The 21,028-nt window shown below is 35.0% G+C and overlaps 1 protein-coding gene and 1 long non-coding RNA gene across 3 annotated transcripts in view; both read right to left on the bottom strand.

Annotated features, from left to right (window-relative positions):
* LOC128883069 (semaphorin-1A-like) overlaps positions 1-21,028 on the bottom strand; it is a 582,486-nt gene that overhangs the window by 4,621 nt on the left and 556,837 nt on the right. The window lies entirely within an intron of this gene.
* LOC128883086 (uncharacterized) lies at positions 2,955-4,573 on the bottom strand. Its single transcript, XR_008458724.1, has 3 exons — positions 4,263-4,573; positions 3,760-3,843; positions 2,955-3,701 (listed from the first exon to the last, which is right to left on the bottom strand). It is a non-coding gene; the product is annotated as an uncharacterized LOC128883086 (long non-coding RNA).

Below are 21,028 nucleotides of genomic sequence, written 5' to 3'. Positions count from 1 at the left end.
TACCGAGACCTGCCATTCTACCACAAAGCTGCGCTTTCTATAATTCGTAAATGGATGTCGTCCAGGGGAGCGAAAACCTGTTGGACTCGGTTGATCGTTGAACTGACACCTGTCCGCTGTCGAAAGCAGAATACGCACGCGGCTCATTAATTCTTGCTATTTAAAATACGCATCCCTTAGTGCCGGTTAGGAATCTTCGAAGCTACATGTTTCGCGTCACCGAGGCGCTAGGTGGTATGTCGTGTTTTGATGAAGTCCTCAGTGCTCAACGAACCACCAGATAATGAACATGTTATGAAAACTCTCTATCTTGACCGACCCTCGAATTGCACAGGATTTATAACCGCATTGAATCACTCTATAGACACTTCACCTTTATCGACGGATCAGATTGACTATAAGGTGTGATCAATCATACCTCGAGTAAGTGCAAGCTGCTACTTTTGGGCATAATTAATGAGTTATATCTATGTTGGTCGAGTTCAGAAGGCTGGAGGATTTAAATTAAACAGCGACTGTTTTGGGTCTATAGCGATTTTAGCCTTGGGGATGTTGATGTTATATCTTTCAAGAACTCATTACTCATAAGTAACGGATTACTCTGGTGGTGCGAGTAGAATAATTTTAAATCTAATATACAATTTGGTTTCAGAAGAAGAAATATTTGAATTTTTAACACCTTGGCGACTATTAGACTTTGTTCCAATGCATATGCTTTTAATAGTTTCCGAAGGAATTGTTTTCTGAACAAACTCAAAGAGCTCAATAGAAATTATTGAAATATGTCAAAATTAAATATCGTTTCATACTCGGTATGATCGATTTGATAATTGTATATTTCAGATTGTTTATAATAAGCGTTGTTAGTTTGTTTTTCAATATCATTGATTTGCTGCTCCTTGCCAGACGTGTCGTGTTAATATAATAAAGACGAGTCGTTCTTGTGTTAATAATATTTTCAAATAAATAACGTTTCATTTATTAATGTAAAGTGTACAGTTTAATAAGTGACATAATCTAATAGAAACAATTTACAACTGACAATGAGCCGTTGATTTTGAAAGTGGGCTAAGTCTATTTCGTAAAGAAAATTGGTTAAAGCTAAATCCTATTAAAAACTAAGATCAAATATATGTTTTCAATCAATTCACAATAAGTATTGTTTAATATCAGTAGAAATTTGTGCTAGTAATTTATTTGGTCGATGATGTTTCAAGCGCATTGATTTTGAAAATTAGGTAAATCTACTGGTGCAGAATAAAAATATGATTTTTTATAACTAAAGACCTAAACTTCTAAAATATTAAAAAGACCTAAAATTCGAAGATCTGTTTTATTCACTGCATTTATTATTATACCAAGCGTCACTCAATTCCAATTTATTCTTGTCTCTAAAACATCATGATTTCTCAACGATCTGTGCATTCCCTGCATTTTACATTAAATTACTGCAGACATGTATCTGTGAAAAAATATAAAGATTGACGCTCATGCGTGCATAAATCTCGCATTCGTTCGACTATGCGTGCAGGTTGAACAATAGAAGTCACAAAAATATGTGAAATGCTCGTGTAATAACTATGCGTGTTCGGAGAAGAAAAAAAGGAATTTCAAGGTTCTCTCGTAAATTGCAAGAGAATTATCTCGAAGGAAAACCGAGTACGTGTATTCCAAGCAACATATTTTCAGGATGCGTCGCTACCATCTCTGTCCCTCTCGGCGCCGTTATTTCCCAATTGACAGGAGTTGACGAGAACACCTGTATTTTTATCGTCGCTGTGCATTCAGGATGACGTTAACGCATAAAATCGCCAACCATGAAATTACTCGCCGCGCTACAAACGCGAGTTTAAAGCCAACGAGGTGCAGGGAGATATACCTTTACTGCATGCTAGTTTTTTTTTTATTTCTTTCGCTCGTGGCTAGTGTCCTCAGTCATCCCATTGGTGTTCGAGGACAGCATAACCCGCTCAATCTTGTCGCGAATATTTCTGACTCGTATCTTGAGAACAAAGACACTCTGCTTCGGTAGCTGACATTAAAACTACGGAAGCTTTATGAATTCGATATATCTTTATTATCTTTGACAATAATTTTTATCATTTTTTCTAATTAGAGGCAGTTCTTTATTATTCACCACAATTTTTTATGCATTAGTTTACTTATCGTTTGTTCATACTGTGTTATTATATTTTTAAAGCTGTTTGAGTTGTAAAACATAAACTACGCGTATACTTCAGATTAGCAAAAGAACTACTAACCAAGCGAATTTCAAGTTTTGTATTATATTTACAATGATTTAGTGAAATACACTAACATGTAACAGTTTATCTGTAAAATTATGCTATTACATTTTTAAATGTTACATGAAGTGCAAACCTTAGGCGATTCTTTAAGTATAAAAAGAAACTACTAACCAAATGAATTTTAAATGCAGTAGATACATTGAGAATAATTTCATGAAATTCATCGATACTGTATATTAATGAAATTCTGTTATGAGATTTTTAAAACTCTTGGAGTCTACAACTTGGACGATTCTTCAGATTAAAAAAGTAAAAAACTACTGGGGCAGTTGAGTTTTAAATTTTGTACGTATATTTATTTATGGTGTGGCAAACTATCAGAATTTTTGTCAGGCACACGTGATTGATTTCGTTGAGATTATATGTAATTCGCTGCACGAAGCGTGTTGGAACAATTTCTACAGCTGATACAATTTTTACTCGAGTCATCAGAAAGAGAAAAAGTTATAGACAATCTTGATTAACATAAATGTGACTATCATTCGCACTGAAATGAATTTCAAAAATTCAGAACTTAAAAACGTAAAATTTAAAAAAAATTAGGTATTTGTATAAAACTTAGGAACCTTTCCAGAGACAAAGGATTTTCCATTATACAAAATAATTTTCAGATTGATTTAATTTTGCTATAAACAGACTGTCCAAACATTACGTTTTCTCCAGTAATTTATTTTATAATGAATAAATTTAAAATTTTGAAGAAGCAGAAATAAGACAATTTCCAATGGTCATATCGTAATGCATTTATATGCAGAACGACGAGACGAATCACTTCATTTAAAAGAAGCCAAAGGTTTCATTGAAAAATACAGGTACATATTACATCGACATCGTTACATAAAGTAAGTTATATCACACAAAGATATTGTTGGTCTCCGTCCCGGGATTCAACTTTTTGTCTCTTCGCTTAGAAAAGAGTTACAGCTTGACCCAGTTTCCGGAATCACCCCATATATACCTTTACGCTTGTTTCACCTTTAACTGGCGCGCCCGAGCATACTCGAAAAAAAGACAATTTATTTCTATTTCTATTTTTGTTTTTAACGTTTGCCCAACGCTTGGTCACGCGTGGGACGCAGTATTTTAAACTCGCAGAAAATGCGAGCTTGGAACAATTTAAATTCACACATTTCTAAAAATTTTCGTTACTTGTATTGTCATCGTCACTGTCATCCATATCGTCATCTGCATTAATGGCATTACCACCAATATTCACATAGCTATGATAATCACTATCGTCATCATTATCATATATTGTCATCGAAATCGCCATCGTTGTTACCATCATCATTGCCATCGTCATTATGACCTTTATTCATATCGTCTTACATATTGTCATTCACAAACGTTATCTGCATTATTGTAATCATTACTCACACGATCATGATCGTCATCCTATCATACATGATTGCCATGATTAATACTGTCATCGTTCAATCACATTTTTACTTACATAGTCATATTATTGCCATTCACGTAGTTCATTGCCATCCACATCGTTATCGTCTTGTTGAAAGTGTAAAAATTATATTTTACCCTATTGAGAAAGAAACCAATGTAACACTATACAAAGAGAGGTGTTCATATTTGCTAATAAGGTTAATGATATCTATTAATATTTGACGTTTTTCTTCAGTGAGAAATAGAGTGTTATCGAATCTCTCAGAAGCTAAAGAATGCACCCCACACTTAAATCTTCCAATATTCATCAATAAATGTGTACGATCTCTACAAAAAATAAGTTCAAACATTTAAACGTTATCTACTGTTTTTGCATCAGTGTTCACATGGATGACAAAATGTCTGATTCGCCACGTACTATAATTTTAATGCGCTCTTCAACAAATGTCATCTAAGCGACATGTCATCTAAGGTCCGCAGTGTGTTAATTCGTTCTGCGACCATGAACAGAATATTACGTACTACATATGTATACATAATAATACATATACATACAAGCGCTCCATCCCTTGGAGAATTCCAATTCAAGGAATCTTTCTACCCTCGCGACATTCTGCTCCATGTAATATCGAATTCAGCTTGAAACGAGTTGACTGAGTCGAAAGGGAAGCTGAGAAGAGACCTGGGAGTTGTACTTTATCAATTCCCTTCCGCGACGCGCGCCGTGGAAAGCTGGTGCAAGCGTCACGGGCGAACCTTTTCGACAAAACAGAACGAACAGTTAACGTTGACTGTAAGTAAAAATTTACAAGACGACACTTCCCTCGGTCTTTTAACTTCTGTACACTTTGCTCCCGTTTCAGTTCACGGCGTGCCCGTATTTATCGGAAGTCTCGACTGGCGCGTATAAAGAGTCCAAGGCTTCGAAATGAGTTCTCCCGTACACTTAAAAGCGAAGGCGGAAGCAAGTGCAACAAGGAATTACGAAACCGATAACCACTTCTCCTTTGTTCTCCGTTCGCCAAGTTTCGAGTTACGTATTCCCGGAATAAATGAATGGGGGGAGGGAGGGAGCAATTTTCTTTTGTTGCTCGAACTTCGAACCGCAGCGTTAACGCGACGGAAACGGTGTTCTTAATTCCATATTAATCGGATCATAAATTTATATTGCTATTTGGAAGCATTACGGCGTCCCAGAAAATGTTCCAGGAATCTTAATTTATAAACTGTTAATTATACCACAACATAATTTACAGTATGACAATCCACGGCAGCCTTTCTCAAACTTTTTTAATCATGGAACATTCACACTGATTTGTAAGTATTTAATACGTATATGCGATTAATGTTCCAGTGCATTTTATCTTAACAAAAAGTAATGTTCCAGTGCATTTTATCTTAACAAAAAGTAAACAGAAAACTATATGACAAAATTGCAATGACAGAATCAATTGAAAATTTGTGATGCATTTTATGTACTACACTTCAAAACAACAAAGAAAAAACTAAATTGTATTACATTGTCAGTTCTAGCTGGATCTATTTAAGCATTAGTCTATGCTATTACAAAGGGTTTTCTAAAATGGGATTTAGCACCTTGTCTTTTGACAAAAGACAACGAATACAGAATATACCAGATTTATATAATTTATGTAATATATTTATATTAATATATCGACCATGATTACGTTGCCAGGCGTATTTAGTTTTTAAAAAACAAAATCCTCGGGCTTTATCTTGAAACTCTTTTATTACTAACTAAAAAAAAATAATGATATAAAAATTTAGACGATGTCATGCCTCAATAATACCTAGTCCCATCTCTTGTTTCTGGTTTTCAAATTAAATAATTTTCTAATTACTATTCTATTAGGATAATGAAAAAAACAAAGTGCAATATGAATTTTTTTTGGCAAAAACAGTGTCGAAAAGTGTTAAATGCGTAATAAATCACTGACGTCTGTTCTAAGTGAAGCGTAACTACCAAAAATAGCGTCATGTCGTGCAACGAGTGCAAGCGCGCACGTGTTATAGTTAATGACAGAATTAGTCGAGAGATCAAGCGATACATTAACGAGGGTACTTCCGTGATGAACTATTTATCATGGCTCGTAGGTTGCAGGCGATAGAGCGTTTAACTGGGCGCATCTAAGTGCAATTTCTGCACATGTTTGTCTATGTACAGTTATCTACGGCAGTCCTCGGAATTACATACTTGCAAATTTCGGGCCGATTCCTAAGACACCGCGTGCTGTATCCCCACTACCGCTCTAGGACGTCCCACGATAGTTATACAGGGTGGTCCACGCAATTGTTTCAAGTCATAACTCCGTTATTATTGCATTTACGAAAAAATGCAATGAACAATTGCATCATTTCTTTAAATAGAAATACATTATTTTTTACACAGATCGATTTTTCTGTTCATTCTACGTAAAAAATGATTAGGGTACCATAGCAAAAAAATGATTGGTTCTCGAGATATTTTCAACAAATGTCTTTACTGAAGAATATGCTTATGAGATGCTCTATGAGAGGTTTTGGCGCGCGTTTTCGAATTCTATAGCAATTCCATTAAGTCCGATATGATTCTGTTGATTTGGTCCTGCCAGCTTAAGAGAGGTGTTGTAGCTTAAGGCGTTAAGGAATTAATAAGAATAATAAAAGTTCTTACGCGTCTACTAACGCGAATGAATGATCGCAGGTAAACGCTCCGTTCACGTTGCCGCCAATTTACCCAAATGACGAACATCCATTAATCGGAATTCGGGTAAATAATGCAGCGGTAACCGATTCACGATCACGAACAGTCGTTAGCTAGCGTCTATTGCCACTAAAACGTTGCTGACGTGTTATATCGTCCGCCAAGGTTTAATACACAATCTCGTAGCAATCCCTTTCTTAATTAACCGGCCGTTAGTTAGCGCGGATCGAGAAGAGGCGAGGCGAAGCGAAAGGCGTCTCGTGTTCGCTAATGACGATCGACTCCACGGGTCTCTAAATTTCGACAGAAACGACAGACCGGATGTAAGGGTAGATAATACGGGTTACATTGCCGGGGGTAAGGGGCACGAAGCAATATCGCGCGGTTTTCCGGGAGCCAAGCTGTACGAGATGCCAGATAGGGGGCGTACGGCACGGTGTTTTGGAGCGTAGCCAGCTAACCTGGCTATCGTACCTAGCTCCGTGAGGGGTCGCAGACCTGATCCACCCTTCCGCTTCTCACCGCTTATATACATGACCGTCTCTTTCTCTGCGTGTGTCTGTCAGTGTACAGGGTGGGCCGTTAACAGCGTGGCTTTCACGCTTTGATGGCGTTCAAGTTGTTTCGTTGCTCTATGACTGCGTTGATAGCGAACAGACTTTCCGATTCGAAGACTCGTTTTCGAGCCATGAACGTTTCCTTGTAGCAAACGACGCCGAAGAATGGTGGTAGTTTGTTGCGAGGATACGCTTCGAGGCGCGTAACAGTGCGAACCATGGAACGGTGGTTCTTAACCCTTTCAGACCTGGCGTCTACAATTGAGGACATGAAATTTAAAAATTATCGACACTATGGTTTAGGGCGAATGTCCTTATTTGTGCACATGAAGAATGACCAGTTCTCCTCAAAAACTACATTGTTCGAATTTTTTTTTTTTTGGTAATTGTTTACATTAGAGGAGGCATCTCCGATCACCTTGACCTTGACATATGTTGTCAAGGACATGTTCTCGAGTAACTTTTTCTAATAACTTAACCGGCGCTCGCTGCTTATTAAAAAGTTATTACGATAACCATACACCACAGATTTCCAAAAAGAAATGGCGTACAGTGAAAAAAATGGGGGTCCGGGGGTTTGGGGGCGAGGCGGCAGTAGGCGGTAGTAAACCGAAGTGGTAGTATCTGGTGAACCACCCTATATGAAATTACGTAATTTAATATTATACAGAGTGTTAAAAAAAAGCATTAAATATTTATATGGTGCATAGGGCGCACTGTACTGAGTAAAAAAGCTTTAGTAAACATAGGTCCAAAGGTCAACCGTTTCTGAGATATAAGCATTTTTGTTTGCTAGTAACGACCAAGATGAGAACGATGATTATGACGATAACAATTACGATATAATCATGACAACTATGATGACGAGGACGACAACAGCGGTGATGGTAATGATGACAATGACGAAGGTGACAACCCATGACAATGATAATGATAATGACAATGATGAAATGACTCTGTTATTACCGTGTAGGCTTGATGTACACTAAAAGCGTAAATTTCAGATGAAACTCTTACGCTTTTCTTTAGGAAAATTATACTTGTAGGGGATGTTGGTTTGTGAAACCACTGTCCTCTCCCTGGAAGGCGACCGGCGGTAGATCCTGCCGTTTTCTCCGTCCCAGGGCGGCCAGGAAGAATCCCCCGAACTCTCCCGTTAATCAGGCGACCGGCGGTAATTCCAGCCGTTCTCTCCTGAGCTGCTAAAGACGTCCGAAAGCTAGGCTTCGTACACTCCTTACTCATTAGGCGACCGTGGTAATTACCTCGTTCTCTCCTAAGAGTGCAGCAAAGAATGCCGCGTCCGCTACCGCGAGGGCGATTCTTATACCCGATCGTTGCTAACAAACCGCGGTCAATCAACAAGCCGCGTTACTAAGCGAGCGCGTTCGCGAGCGTTCGCGAGCGTTCGCGAACGTTCCCCGCTCGTCCGACCTCGCGCGCTTACTGATGATCGAGAAATTTCGGTCGCGATTTTCTGATATTGTTACATACTCTATAATTTTAATGATCTTTTAAAACCCCTATTTGACACGGTACTGTCAAAGAACTGTCAATAGATACTCAATTTTACGTGTGACTAAAGTTCATTGATCTCTGTCGTTAAAGGGAGCAAACTAAATATTACAATTAGAACGTTAGATACTTAAATATTTTATAAATTGTATAGTCTTAAGATCAAATACTATACATATATAGTTGATTAATTCTTTTAGTCGAGCCAACTTTAAAATCCATGAATAAGCAAACTATATATAATTTGAACAATTTTATAAAAATTTTGTTGAGATTGTTCGATGTACGCATCGTCTCATAGAGGACATCAGAGTGCAAAGGGTTAAAAACGAAAATTAATACGCAGTCAGATAATGATCCCAGTACTTTGTATCTGAATAGCGTCTCTATCTTTTGGCACAACAGATCACATCCACTCGATAGATACAATAGCGCCATTTCGCCGAGATAGGGTGCCGTATGTTACGTACAGCAACGAACATCCGGGGTTATAATATAAATATCCTTTATCGGGCCTGGAGAAAGAGGATATCGGAAAGATTTTAGCTGCAGCCCGTTATTCCGCGTCATTTAGGAATTTCGTACACCTACGGAACAACTCGACCGGCGACAAAACCGATATTGTTCGATCGCGTTTCACCTCCGGGGTTACGCGCGACCTTAATTTATTAACCCAAGTTATCTGACTTAACATCCGGCCTGTCACTTCCACGGTGGTATTTAGGAACGCGCAGCGCCCGCTGCCGATAACAAATACACGCGGACGATGAATCGTTCCGTAACGGATCGCTTAATTAAATTACAATTAGTTAATTACGAATCGCGCCTACTGACGTTTACACCGCACCATAAGTTATAATAATCAACACGTACGCGTTTAACAAGCAGAATTTCGCGATCATGGCGGGCTTGGACCCAAATTCACCATTGAATTCGACCATACCAGGTAATTCAGTTATTCGTGTAATTGATTAGGTGAAGTGTAAAATTATAGCAAAAAATGAGGGTAAGAAATTAGCCTTCATTTGTGGTTTGTCTAGTGGCATTTAAATGTACTAAATAGTGTACATATTTATACGTTTTTTGTTACTTTGGTATTGTTTTGCAGAGTTTTATCAAGTATGTTTGTATTGTATTTATGGTTGCTTTTGAGTTCAGATATGTTATTCGATACTAGGTATACTTTTATACTTCAATTAATTTATATTAAAATCTTTGTTTACAAAGTCTTCTAAATTATACTATTCATAGAGATTCATGATTAATTTCTTATTTAACAATAATTATAATTATTACTTCTGGAAATTAAATAGCCTATACTTTGCGTCGAAATATAAACAAAAACCAAAAAAGTATCATCTGGATTGGACAAGAATAGTAGCAGCTAATGAGATATTTTAAAAAGATTTGAAATATAATATAATTTAATAGTATCCCCTTACATGTAGAATTAATAATTTGTAGGCTGTCTCAACCAGAGAGCAAAAGGGTAAGATAAAATGTGGTTTCCTATCAAATGTAGAATGGAAATGAATTAACGAAGTCAAGGGTAAAAACGTATTTCTCACAGCCTCAGATCCACACTCGTTTCACGATGTTTATTTCGTTTTGGGGAACTGTTAATCAAATTATAGTTCGTGTTATCATCCAATCTGCGTTACGGTATCACTAGAGACATCTGCTCGCGAAAATTAAAAAAGAAACAACAGAAATTGCATTTCAGAACAGCGTTCAGCAGCGAATTATTCCAAGCCAGAGCTGGACATTGGTAGAACGATCGATGCCAATAATTTCGTCGTTGGAAAATCATTGCTGCGTATCCCGATGCAAACGACATTTGTAAAACTCGCGGCTGCGAATCCCTTTTCTCACCCTCCATCCCGCAGGATACAGAAACGTAACAAACGCGAAATTGTGTTTTCGCAACGGTGACCGAGCGCGAAATGAAAAACGAGAAAGTAATTCGTGAATGGGTCGATATCGTACGCCAAAAGCAGTTTACCATCTCCAGATAGAATCTCCAGATTTATTTAATATGACGATTACAATTCATTCCGTGTATTCAAATTCTATTTTAGTGTCTCCACTGTCTGAATATTGATTATTCTTCTGTTCCACTATTAGCGAATATACTTTCATTTCAACAGAATACCTCGAGCAAGCATGAGTAACCTCTCTTAGTTAGAGGCTAAATTATCAATTATTCTTAAAGTCAAGGAACGGACCAAATTATTAAATAAAATAAATTAATATTAAATCATTGATCGAAATTGTTCTAATATAATGCCTTTGTACAAAGCTGTATATATAAATTTGATAATCTTCATAGAGAACCGAAAATTACTCATGTGTGAGAAATAATATCAATTTTTTAAAGAATATAAATTTATTTACAATACTGAATGTATTTATTAAATTGCCAGCAATTTCGTTTACAAGATTTTCTTTTATTACTAACTCACAGTGATCCTATACGAGGTGTCAGCAAGAATGGGAAACATTTTAAAAAAATGACTTCTTCGTAAAAATATGAATCGAAAAATTCTTTTTCATTTTTCAATTCGAGGATCCGTTATTGAAATACAAGGAGTTAACTATTTTACGCGCGCGAACGCATGCGCAGCATCCACGCGATCAGCTGACTAGAAAACAAATGGCGCACACTAAGAGCCACATGTGCAGACTTTAATTGCTTATATCTAGGTAACGAGGATTCAGATTGAAAAATGATAAAAGACATTTCTATTTCTTTTTATACCTGGAGTTAATCCTGAACGAAAATCTTGTACTTTTGGTAACATCTTGTGCATGGATTATCTAATCCAAACCTTTAATTAACAATAAAATCATACGTGTTCCGTGTACCCGTGTATTTTAATACCCGTTCTAAACCGTGATCTCTAATAGAAACTTTCGAAATAAAAAACGAAAGTCGATAACACTCAAGGAAGTTGTGTATTTCAAAGTCAGCTGCCTAGCAATTTCATAACAGATAACAGTTTGAATTTGAACCGAGCAGACGCGAGTTGTATATCGAAGAAAATGAAGAATCTGAAGTTTTTATTTTTTGTAGCCATTTTATCGTTAGTGACAGTGGACGCTTATTCGATATCAAAGGCCACAGCACCACAACTTTTTAAACTCCAAAAATTTACACCTATTTGCAATGTTTAAAGAATCTTCTGCGTTAATATTTCCCCGTTCTGAATTTCGGAGCAAAAGGAATGCAGTGAATCCTGAGGGTACAGTGCCGACTCATGGAACAGATAGAAATGTAACTTTGGAACCTCAACTTACAGTGGTCGTACCTCAATCATTATTGACCCTGTAGTCAGGGTATGTCCCGAAGATGAAACTTTGACTAATGGGATCTGTAGGAAGAAACTTATCATGTCTGAAGACTGATGTACGTCCTATTGTTCAGCATTGTTAATCAGATCGTGGTACATTCTATTTAAGATGAGTACTAATTATTGTTAGACTCTTCCATTTATCCTAAGCTTGTAGTAAAATGTGCAGTTAGAGTCGTATAGCAGAAGAACTTAATTTCGCCTACAAAGTGATGCCTGAATTAGTTAATGCATGCTAATCCTTCTTTTTAAATTAAAGGTGTAAAGTGATCGTGTGAATTTTTAAGTTAGAAGACTTACAATTAGTATTAAAAATAAGAATGGGAAAAGCTAAAGGATCGATGATATATGAAATACAGGTACGAAACTCGAATTCGAGTGGGTTTGACAACAGTTCCGTAGTGCAATCTTTGTCAATGTTTGTTAAAATAAGAATCATGTTTTTAAATATATTTTGGTTCGTTAACCATTTTTTGTACGAGTCATTTCTGGCAAATAAAAATGATTGCACTTAATACATGCGTATTACATCTGTGTGATTAATAAAACATTTTTTTAAGAATGTAATAGGTATAACAAAGAACATACAAAAGCTGTATATCAAAAGCTATCTAGTAGTACGTACTATTCTGTCATAGTAAAATAGCTTGGCTTTTAAATATTGTTCGATTATTTGTGTTAATAATAAATATTTCCAGTGTTGTATGATGACACTATTGATAGATACTATGGATCAATATTTACCAATTAAAACAAGTATTAATTATTACAATGTTATTAATAGTACCATTCAATTTAAATCCATAAAGGTGAATGCATAAAAAGATATGATGATTTACTCAAGCAACAGAAAAGATTTATTTATTAACTACTATCAAAGACGCATAAAAATTAAGTTCTACTTTTTTCAGAAATCCAGTTTCGTACAATTTAGAAATTGATTTCTTATTCGTATTATTTTTAGTTATTTCTCTTTCTGTTATTATATCTTCCTTAAATGTATTAATTTACTTAATTGAAGACACAATTATCAGTTTGATTATACCAGAAAAAAAATTTTCAGAGCACATTGAAAAATTCTTGGAAATAATCATGCAATGCGAATTATAATTGCTTCAAGAAAACTTTATGGAATACCTTTCGGACTGTTGCATTCATTGGTAACAATAAACAATTAAATAATTATACAACATTGAATTAATTCTCTACACAAATGACCACCAATTGTACAACCAATTGCTGTTACGTTTGTATACATTGTTGAAGATCACATTTAATAAATCTGTTGTATCGATTTCCTGCACAAGATTCACAGCAAAGGGGGTTTTAATATTAAACCCGAAACGGCGGTACCATTTTTGTGAAAAAAAAGTCTCCAGCTCGGTGGACGTGCTGATTAATTCAGCGCCATCGTTTAAATTCTCATTGTTTGGGAAGAAAAACAAATAGGGAAAAGGGGGCAGCGAAATAAAAATCTCTAACAAGAGTTCTGGGTTGGCTGCGAACAAAGACATATACAAAACACGCAGGGAATTATGACTTCAACGACAAGAAATTTCAATTCGTCCGTTCTCTGCAGTTTTACCGATCGTTTTCTGCATCAACTGGGTCGGTAATTTCTGCTGCTTCTATTTTTCCACTGCTGCTCTCTACAACGCAAATCAATTTGTTCTATTTTTTCTTTAATCAATTATTCTGACGGATACATCTTCCCACTTTATTGTTTCCAAGTTTTATATACACCGATATACATCCCTAGTTTATTGGTAACAATAAAATTACGTATGTATATGATGTAGTAGCCATAAAAGTAGCACCATTCATAAAAATATATTGTCCAATATGTACGATATATTACAAATGTAGTGACTACACTAGATAGTTTCACTGCAATAAATTGTATTTTCTATCAATTAAGTCAAACTCTTAATGCCCAATAATGTAGTTTTATACTTGAAGCGATGTAACTTTTATAGTCCCTCATCACTGGCGTTTAGAAACACTAAGATAATAGATAAAAATTAATTTATTATTGAAACAACATAAAATGCTATCCTATATTGGTATATATAATGATTTTATTTCAATATTTGGATTCGTATCAGTGATAGTAATTATGTTATCCAATAATACTGGATAACTTTATATTACTAATTACTATGTATTATTGTAGTTCTCTATTATAGTAATTGTGAAATTATTTATATACCAAAATTATTTTTTTTAGCCCGTAAATGAATAAATAAGATCCAGTTGATGGGAAAGTTTCTAGTCACGTGACGGAAAACACGAGGATCTCAAGCGAGCAATTCGAACAGGAGGCTCCCGTTGAAAGCGACGACAAGAAATTACTTTTGCGAATGTATTAATTACATTTTTCCAACGGGACCGGCATTTTCGCATGGCTGACGCGTTAACGTTCTTTGGTAAATTAAAACGCGGCACGACGCGACGGTTCGCACAAACACGAACGAAATCAAGATAACACGCGTGCAACGCGGAAGCTCATCAAACACAATCAGATATAAAACGCGGCTTCCAAAGGGTAAAGGAGGGTAGGTGGAGGTATTTACGTTAATGCGATCGATACAGCGAGAGTAGACGGATATAAATGTAAGCTCTGGTAATAATTCGCGCCTGCGACCGTTCTCCAATTAATTTTTGCGCCCGCGTTTTCTCCATTAACAATCGATCGATCATGAACAGGCAAACAAACGAAAAACTGGCGCGAACGTCGCCCGATGGAAACGTGCATCGGCCATATCGGTGCAAATAAATTGCGATTGTAAATTCATGATTATGGCCGAGCTATCCGTGACAATGAAAAACTGATTGTATTTGCCGAACGATTAATGCGCACAGAACCTCTTATTGCGCGTTTTCAACTGCGGATTGTCGTTCCATCCGAATCCACCGGTTGACAGATTTGATCGAATGAAAATACTATGACCATAGTTGATGTGCACGCTATACGTATTGACTCGCAGAGTATCTTTTTGGAGTTAGGTGATATATTTTGTAGTTATATATATTACTAGGAAAACGAAGGAACTTTGTTTCTTTCTATGTCCTTCCCTTCGTACCTAGTATTGAGCGAATGTAAAGGAAAATACAAGGAACTTTGATTCCTTCTATCTCTTTCCGGGTCTCCACTCGCACCAACCTCCGCGTGGTGAGACCTGGTAATCGGTATTACTCGCGATGAAAGGTTGTTCAAACGATCCTTTGTCGCGAGTAATAGCAAGCTAATGGATGCGAACTTGTAATAAGGTTTTTAGATTTAGTCAATGTAATTCCACAGAATTTGAAGAATAACCTTTAAAGACTTGGGCTATTATTAGAGAGATCACTTTTTGATTACCATCAAAATAATTCTGTATGAAGTGGAAGTAACAAGTATGACATAGGTCGATAGAGTAAGAGCGCCAATATTATACCGCTTATGGCGTTTCCACTCTATCATCTACTAGTCTGCTACAGGATACAATAAATTCTTTAAGAATACAACACAACACGTATTAATTAAGTTTATACAAAGTGAATATTTATCTCAAGTAAGTTCTTGTATATGTCTTAAATAAATAATAAAAAATACTGTTTCAAATCAATTGTATTCAATGTTTTGTTTAAATTATAGTAGATTAAAATTGAAGAAACATGTACAATATATTATCAACATAGGGTGGATAAATAATTTTGCGAATAACTGAAGGTATTTACTTTTGTGAAAGCAGGCAAATATATATACATTATTAATTTATTAAAAATAATAACCCTTCTATATAATCTCATAATACGCGTATATACCAAGCGACAGAAATATTCTGGATGGACAGCGAGCACATACGTTATTATCAGGTACGGAAAGATCAGAATAATTGTTAATATTTTGATTTTGACGAAAGCAAGATTAACACAATTGGCACTCCCGCGCGCATGAACAAATGAATGAGTTATCGTATGTCAGAAACGAGGTTGTCGACGTTTGCTGTTTCGTCACCGTGTAATTCTCGAGGTGGTATATTGTCCGAATACGGACCAGCGATGGGAGACATAAGTTAACGAAGTTCGAAGCTGTAACCGAGCCAACTGTGCCACGCCGATTTGCCGTATAAATTGGGATTATTCCATCATTCTGTCGGACGATAACTCTACCCGTAAAAAAAGCAGGATTCTATCCTCCAGCAACTGGACACACATTTAATAAATGTATTATACTCCAGATTAAAGGGGGACATACAATTTATCGGACGTCGTATTTCATTTACCAATAGTGCGTAAATAAAATGAATTCTCCGCGGTTTCGGGAAAAATAAATCAACGAACGATGATAATTAATAAAGTAGTCATGTGTGAACGTGTGAATTGAAAATTGACGAATGAAAACTTATTGATACAACCATGTTATGTCTACAAAAACAGTTTTGTTTAAATAGAGTAGTCATTCAACCTTGTATCAGTGGATCGTAAATAAGAAATAAAAAACACGTGGTGAACAATAAAATATGAGAAGTGAAACTTAAAATACCTAATTCTTTTAATGAATTTGTTAATGATTGCATTTTCATACAAATCGATACTTTGGCAAATTTAATTTTCAGCCTTTCAAATATACCTATTATACAAAAGAGTAACAGTAAAGCAGCTTCTATACAATTTTATTAATATTATTACCCATAAAAAATGTTTGTTTGTTTAAAAATATCATTATCAAAACTCAGCAAAAATATTTTCGTCCCCTTGAATCTCATAAACGAAAATTCATATCTTCAAATGGAGTACTGAAATCAGGAATTATAATTCTAAGAATCTATTACGTTAATAAATACTTAATATTGCCTCAAACAAAACTGTAGTAGTCGATAATAACAAAAACAAGAGTTCACGTTCTCAAACACCGTAAAACTGATATAAAAAAATTAAGAATTACAGCAAATACATATAAGTAAAACGCATAACTAAAAAGACCCGAATAAGAAAACAATAGAAATGTGATTATTAATTTTATTTATAAATACCAAGCGGTTTCTTAGACAATGACCCACTAAAAATTAAAAATATTAATAATTTTTATATAATAAAATAATTCAACAACTCTGGAAAACTATAGTGGCATTTTGTATAATTATTCTAGTTAAAGCCAGAATATAAATGGAAAAGAACATTTCCTAGTAATCAGAACAATTCTAGGGTGGAAACGTGGGTATCGCGTGGAAAGTAGCAATTATGATGAAATTAAATTTGATGAATAGCTCGGAGTCTCATACAGATGGCTTGAAACGCAAATTTTCTTGCAAACACGACAGAATAATTATAAAAATAATTGTCCAAGAAGTGGATTGTCAATAAAAAACAAATCAGAATGATTGTTCCGCCTTACGTAAACAATTAATTACGTTATGTTAGTCTTTTAACTCTGTGGTTAAAACTATTTGCAAAATCGACAATGAAACATAGAATTAAAACTGGCAAAATCGACAATGAAACATAGAATTAAAACTGGCAAAATAGACATGTGGTCGTGTCATAAGCAAAAATGGTAAATTTCGTAAAATAAAGAATAGAGAAAATTCATAATGTTTTCTTAGAATTATAAAGAAAAAGAAAGAAGTTGCAGTCACTCTTCGGATATCAGATTATGTTACATGATGTAAGGTTTTTAAAAGTTTTCATATTATTTTAACACGATTTTCGTGCAGTTAATTTGTTTGCTCAATATAAACAGTTACACAATAAAATGATCGAAGATTAGTAAAGCAATGCTTGAATTTTGATAAAAACTATTTTTATATTCCTAAGATGAGTGTTCGGTTAAACATTATTAGTTTCATATAAAATATTGTCAACATTAGAGATGTGAGATAAAATAAAACAGAACAGAAATAGAGTAATACGTAACAAACAATAAGCCAATATGTACAGTCAGTGTAAAAAGTATTCGTACAGCTCCACATTTAAAATAAATGGTTCCTGTACGAATACTTATTACACTGACTGTAGATACGTGATACATTGATACGAAGTATTATACAATAATACTTCAATATTACATAGATTTATTAATTGTTATATATTATTATTGTATTTACATTACATAATTGTACTCTGTATTAGTTATTACTTTTTATCATTTTTACTGTAAATGATGTCCTTTGGGGTAAGTCAAATTATTGCAAATTTCTATGATGGTAAATTCATCCTTGGGGGTTTTTGAAATAATTCTAAAAAAGTTCAGAAATCGTGCAGACTGGTGACATTTAAAAAAACAATGGAAACATAAAATTTTTAAGAAGTTTTTAAGAATTTTTAAGAAATGCAGACCCAATGACATTACAGCCACACTGAGAAATATTCGAAAAATGTACTTAACCGTTTTAGCCTCATGCCACATTTATGCATGAAGAATAAACACAAATTATCATCAGAAAATTAAAAATGCTGTAGAGAGTAATAATCGTCATGTTAACTACATCTCGCGACGTTAATTACTTTCAATATTTCGGTGCATTACCGATATTACTTTCAGTGTCATGGTGTAGCCGTCCAAAAGGTAGTCGAAGTCCAACCGAACGCAAAAGAGCGATTTATAAATTAACGTTCGGGTTCGGAACTTTCGAAACGCGAGCGTGAGAGCGTGCGTTATAGTTTGCAATATTAACAAACACATTATTCCCACGCATTTACAGTCTGAATGAGGCATGCGAGAAAATAATAGTCGATTAATGTTGCAATAGTATTTTAACGGGTAAAGTGAAAAAAAATCGTTGGTAATCCAGCCGCTGAACGATGCACAGGTACATAAATTAGCCACGCGCACAGGTGTTGCCGCGCCAAATGCGTTCGCCGATTCGCGGAAATAAATCATTACAGGCTCGTTCGCCACGTCCAGCTCGCACTATCGCCGTGCAAAATCTAAGCTCGTGTATCACGATATTTTTCCAACCATTTTTTTCTCCATTCCCCCCCACCCGTCGCCGCTGGATAACGAAATTTAATCCCGATATTTAATAGTTTTCACTCGATGGCCGAACGTTCATACAAATTAAGCGTGCACCTTCGAAACGTTTATCGATTCCCTCGTACCTGCCATCCAACTGCCATTTATTCATGCTTTTTTTGCAGTACTACATGAATTATACAGGAGGTGCAGAAAAGGTAACACAAGAGTTGAACGGAAGTAAATGTCGATATGCTCGATGATGTACATGGAGTGCACGTATGCAGCTGGTTATTTTTGACTCTTGTGGGGTGTCAAATGTTTAGATATAACATACAATTGGAGACATAATTAAGATTTGTAAGTTTGTTTTTAAGACAGTTTATATAATAATTAAAAAAACTACTAATTATATTAGCGGTATTTTCTAACGACGTTAAGTATATGATATACTTATATTATCATATTATTATTATTTTATTACACTACGTTATTATTGTAGGTACTATTATTCTATTAATTTATTTTTTATTAGTATGAAATGACAATCTTATATTTTCTATTAATTTCTCAAGTGTTTTATTCTCCATTTATTACACATCATGCGTCGTTTAATTTTTAAATATTATTTTAAAGAATTTTCTGCGTTTATCGCGAATAGTTTGCTAACAACTTATGCTTGAAAGTTAACAAATAAACGAGGAACTAGGAAGTCACGTATGTACATACAGCGCATCGAAAACTTAAGGTTCTCGCATTTCGTGCGCGTGATGTTTGCGAACAACGTCACGCCAGCACAATAGCACAACATTATTCCCCAAATGCAATCAATAGATGTCATACAAAGTTATCGAAGCGCGTGGTGGCAGCGACGTCAAATGTATCGGTTAATTCGCGCAAATAAATCGCAATTATCCCGTCTAGGGATCACGCGATCCTGTCATTAACAGTAAACTACGTGTTCCGTCTTACTCGCTGACATGTGCGTTCTTAAATTAATCGGATGCCTGCTCTGACAAGATATATTGTTGAAGACGATGCACTGCACGCTAATACGGTACACCTGTTAATTGCTCCTAATCGATTAATCTTTCAACTGCGCGGAATGATTACATGGTGAACGGAAAATTCACTTTCCCGAACAACGCAGCAGCGGATATTCATTAATGTCAATGGTTTTTTCCTCTACGATTAATTCTAGATATTTAAACAACTAAAAGGGTTCATGCAAATATCGGTGACTCTCTCCATAAATCACATTTCTATGTTCATGAATAAATTTGTATTTCTGTATGAACGAATAAAATTATATTTCTATAATCATGAATAAAATTATATCGTATATTCGTGATCAAAATCACACTTTCAAACTTTATTTTCGAAATCATAACATTGATCTGCTCAGAGACAAATTTTTATAATAATGTCAGACAGGGGATTTGGTCAGATTGGATCACCTTAGATATCACTGTAATCGTAATGTTTATAAAAAAATGAATTGAAAAAATTTTTTGTATATTGTATACAATACAAATGTTTAGGATTTGCTTGTTAGAAATATTATATTTAAAGAAAGTGTTCAAAGTGGTCCAATTTAGAAAAATTCCACCTTACAGTTCGTTAAATATAAATTGTATTATTCTTTTATTAAATTGTAATATTAGTGAAACAAATTGAATTTGTCAATTAGAAAAATGAAAATATGTATAAAGGAAATGTGTTACACATATTTAAAGTAAAAACAGCAAATTTAAAAGAAATAGACAATCCTGATTCATTATAAATACAAACTAACATTTTTCATACATTGTTAGTAATGTTCTTTCTTTATTTCACATTTCTACTTCCTTTTAATCATGCAATTTCATTAAATAGAAACACGTTAGTGGCGACAAATGTATCAGTTGCGTAATTAGTTTACTTTCGATAGTCAAACGAGGGTTTTCAGATACACTCAGATAATGGAGCGATAGAAACCGAAATAGTCGGCGATATGTTTATAGGCTGCAGTTAGTAACCATGCCCATAATACTGGTAATTCATTCAAATCTAGACCACTTTACGTATATACAAGTAAACAAACTGTACAGCGGTAAGCTCTGACGCCGAAATATACTGGTCGCATTGCATGAATATCTCGTTCAGAATTATACGTTGGCGATTATGTTAGACATGTTGACATTGTTAGCAAGTAACTTGAAACTGTTAGCCAACTTTCAATAAATTGACTTGCAGAATGGCGAATGTCCGCAAACAAA

This window comes from Hylaeus volcanicus, chromosome 1, assembly GCF_026283585.1.
Source record: "Hylaeus volcanicus isolate JK05 chromosome 1, UHH_iyHylVolc1.0_haploid, whole genome shotgun sequence".
Classification (NCBI taxonomy): domain Eukaryota; kingdom Metazoa; phylum Arthropoda; class Insecta; order Hymenoptera; family Colletidae; genus Hylaeus; species Hylaeus volcanicus.
This window is presented reverse-complemented; position numbering and strand designations above follow the sequence as displayed.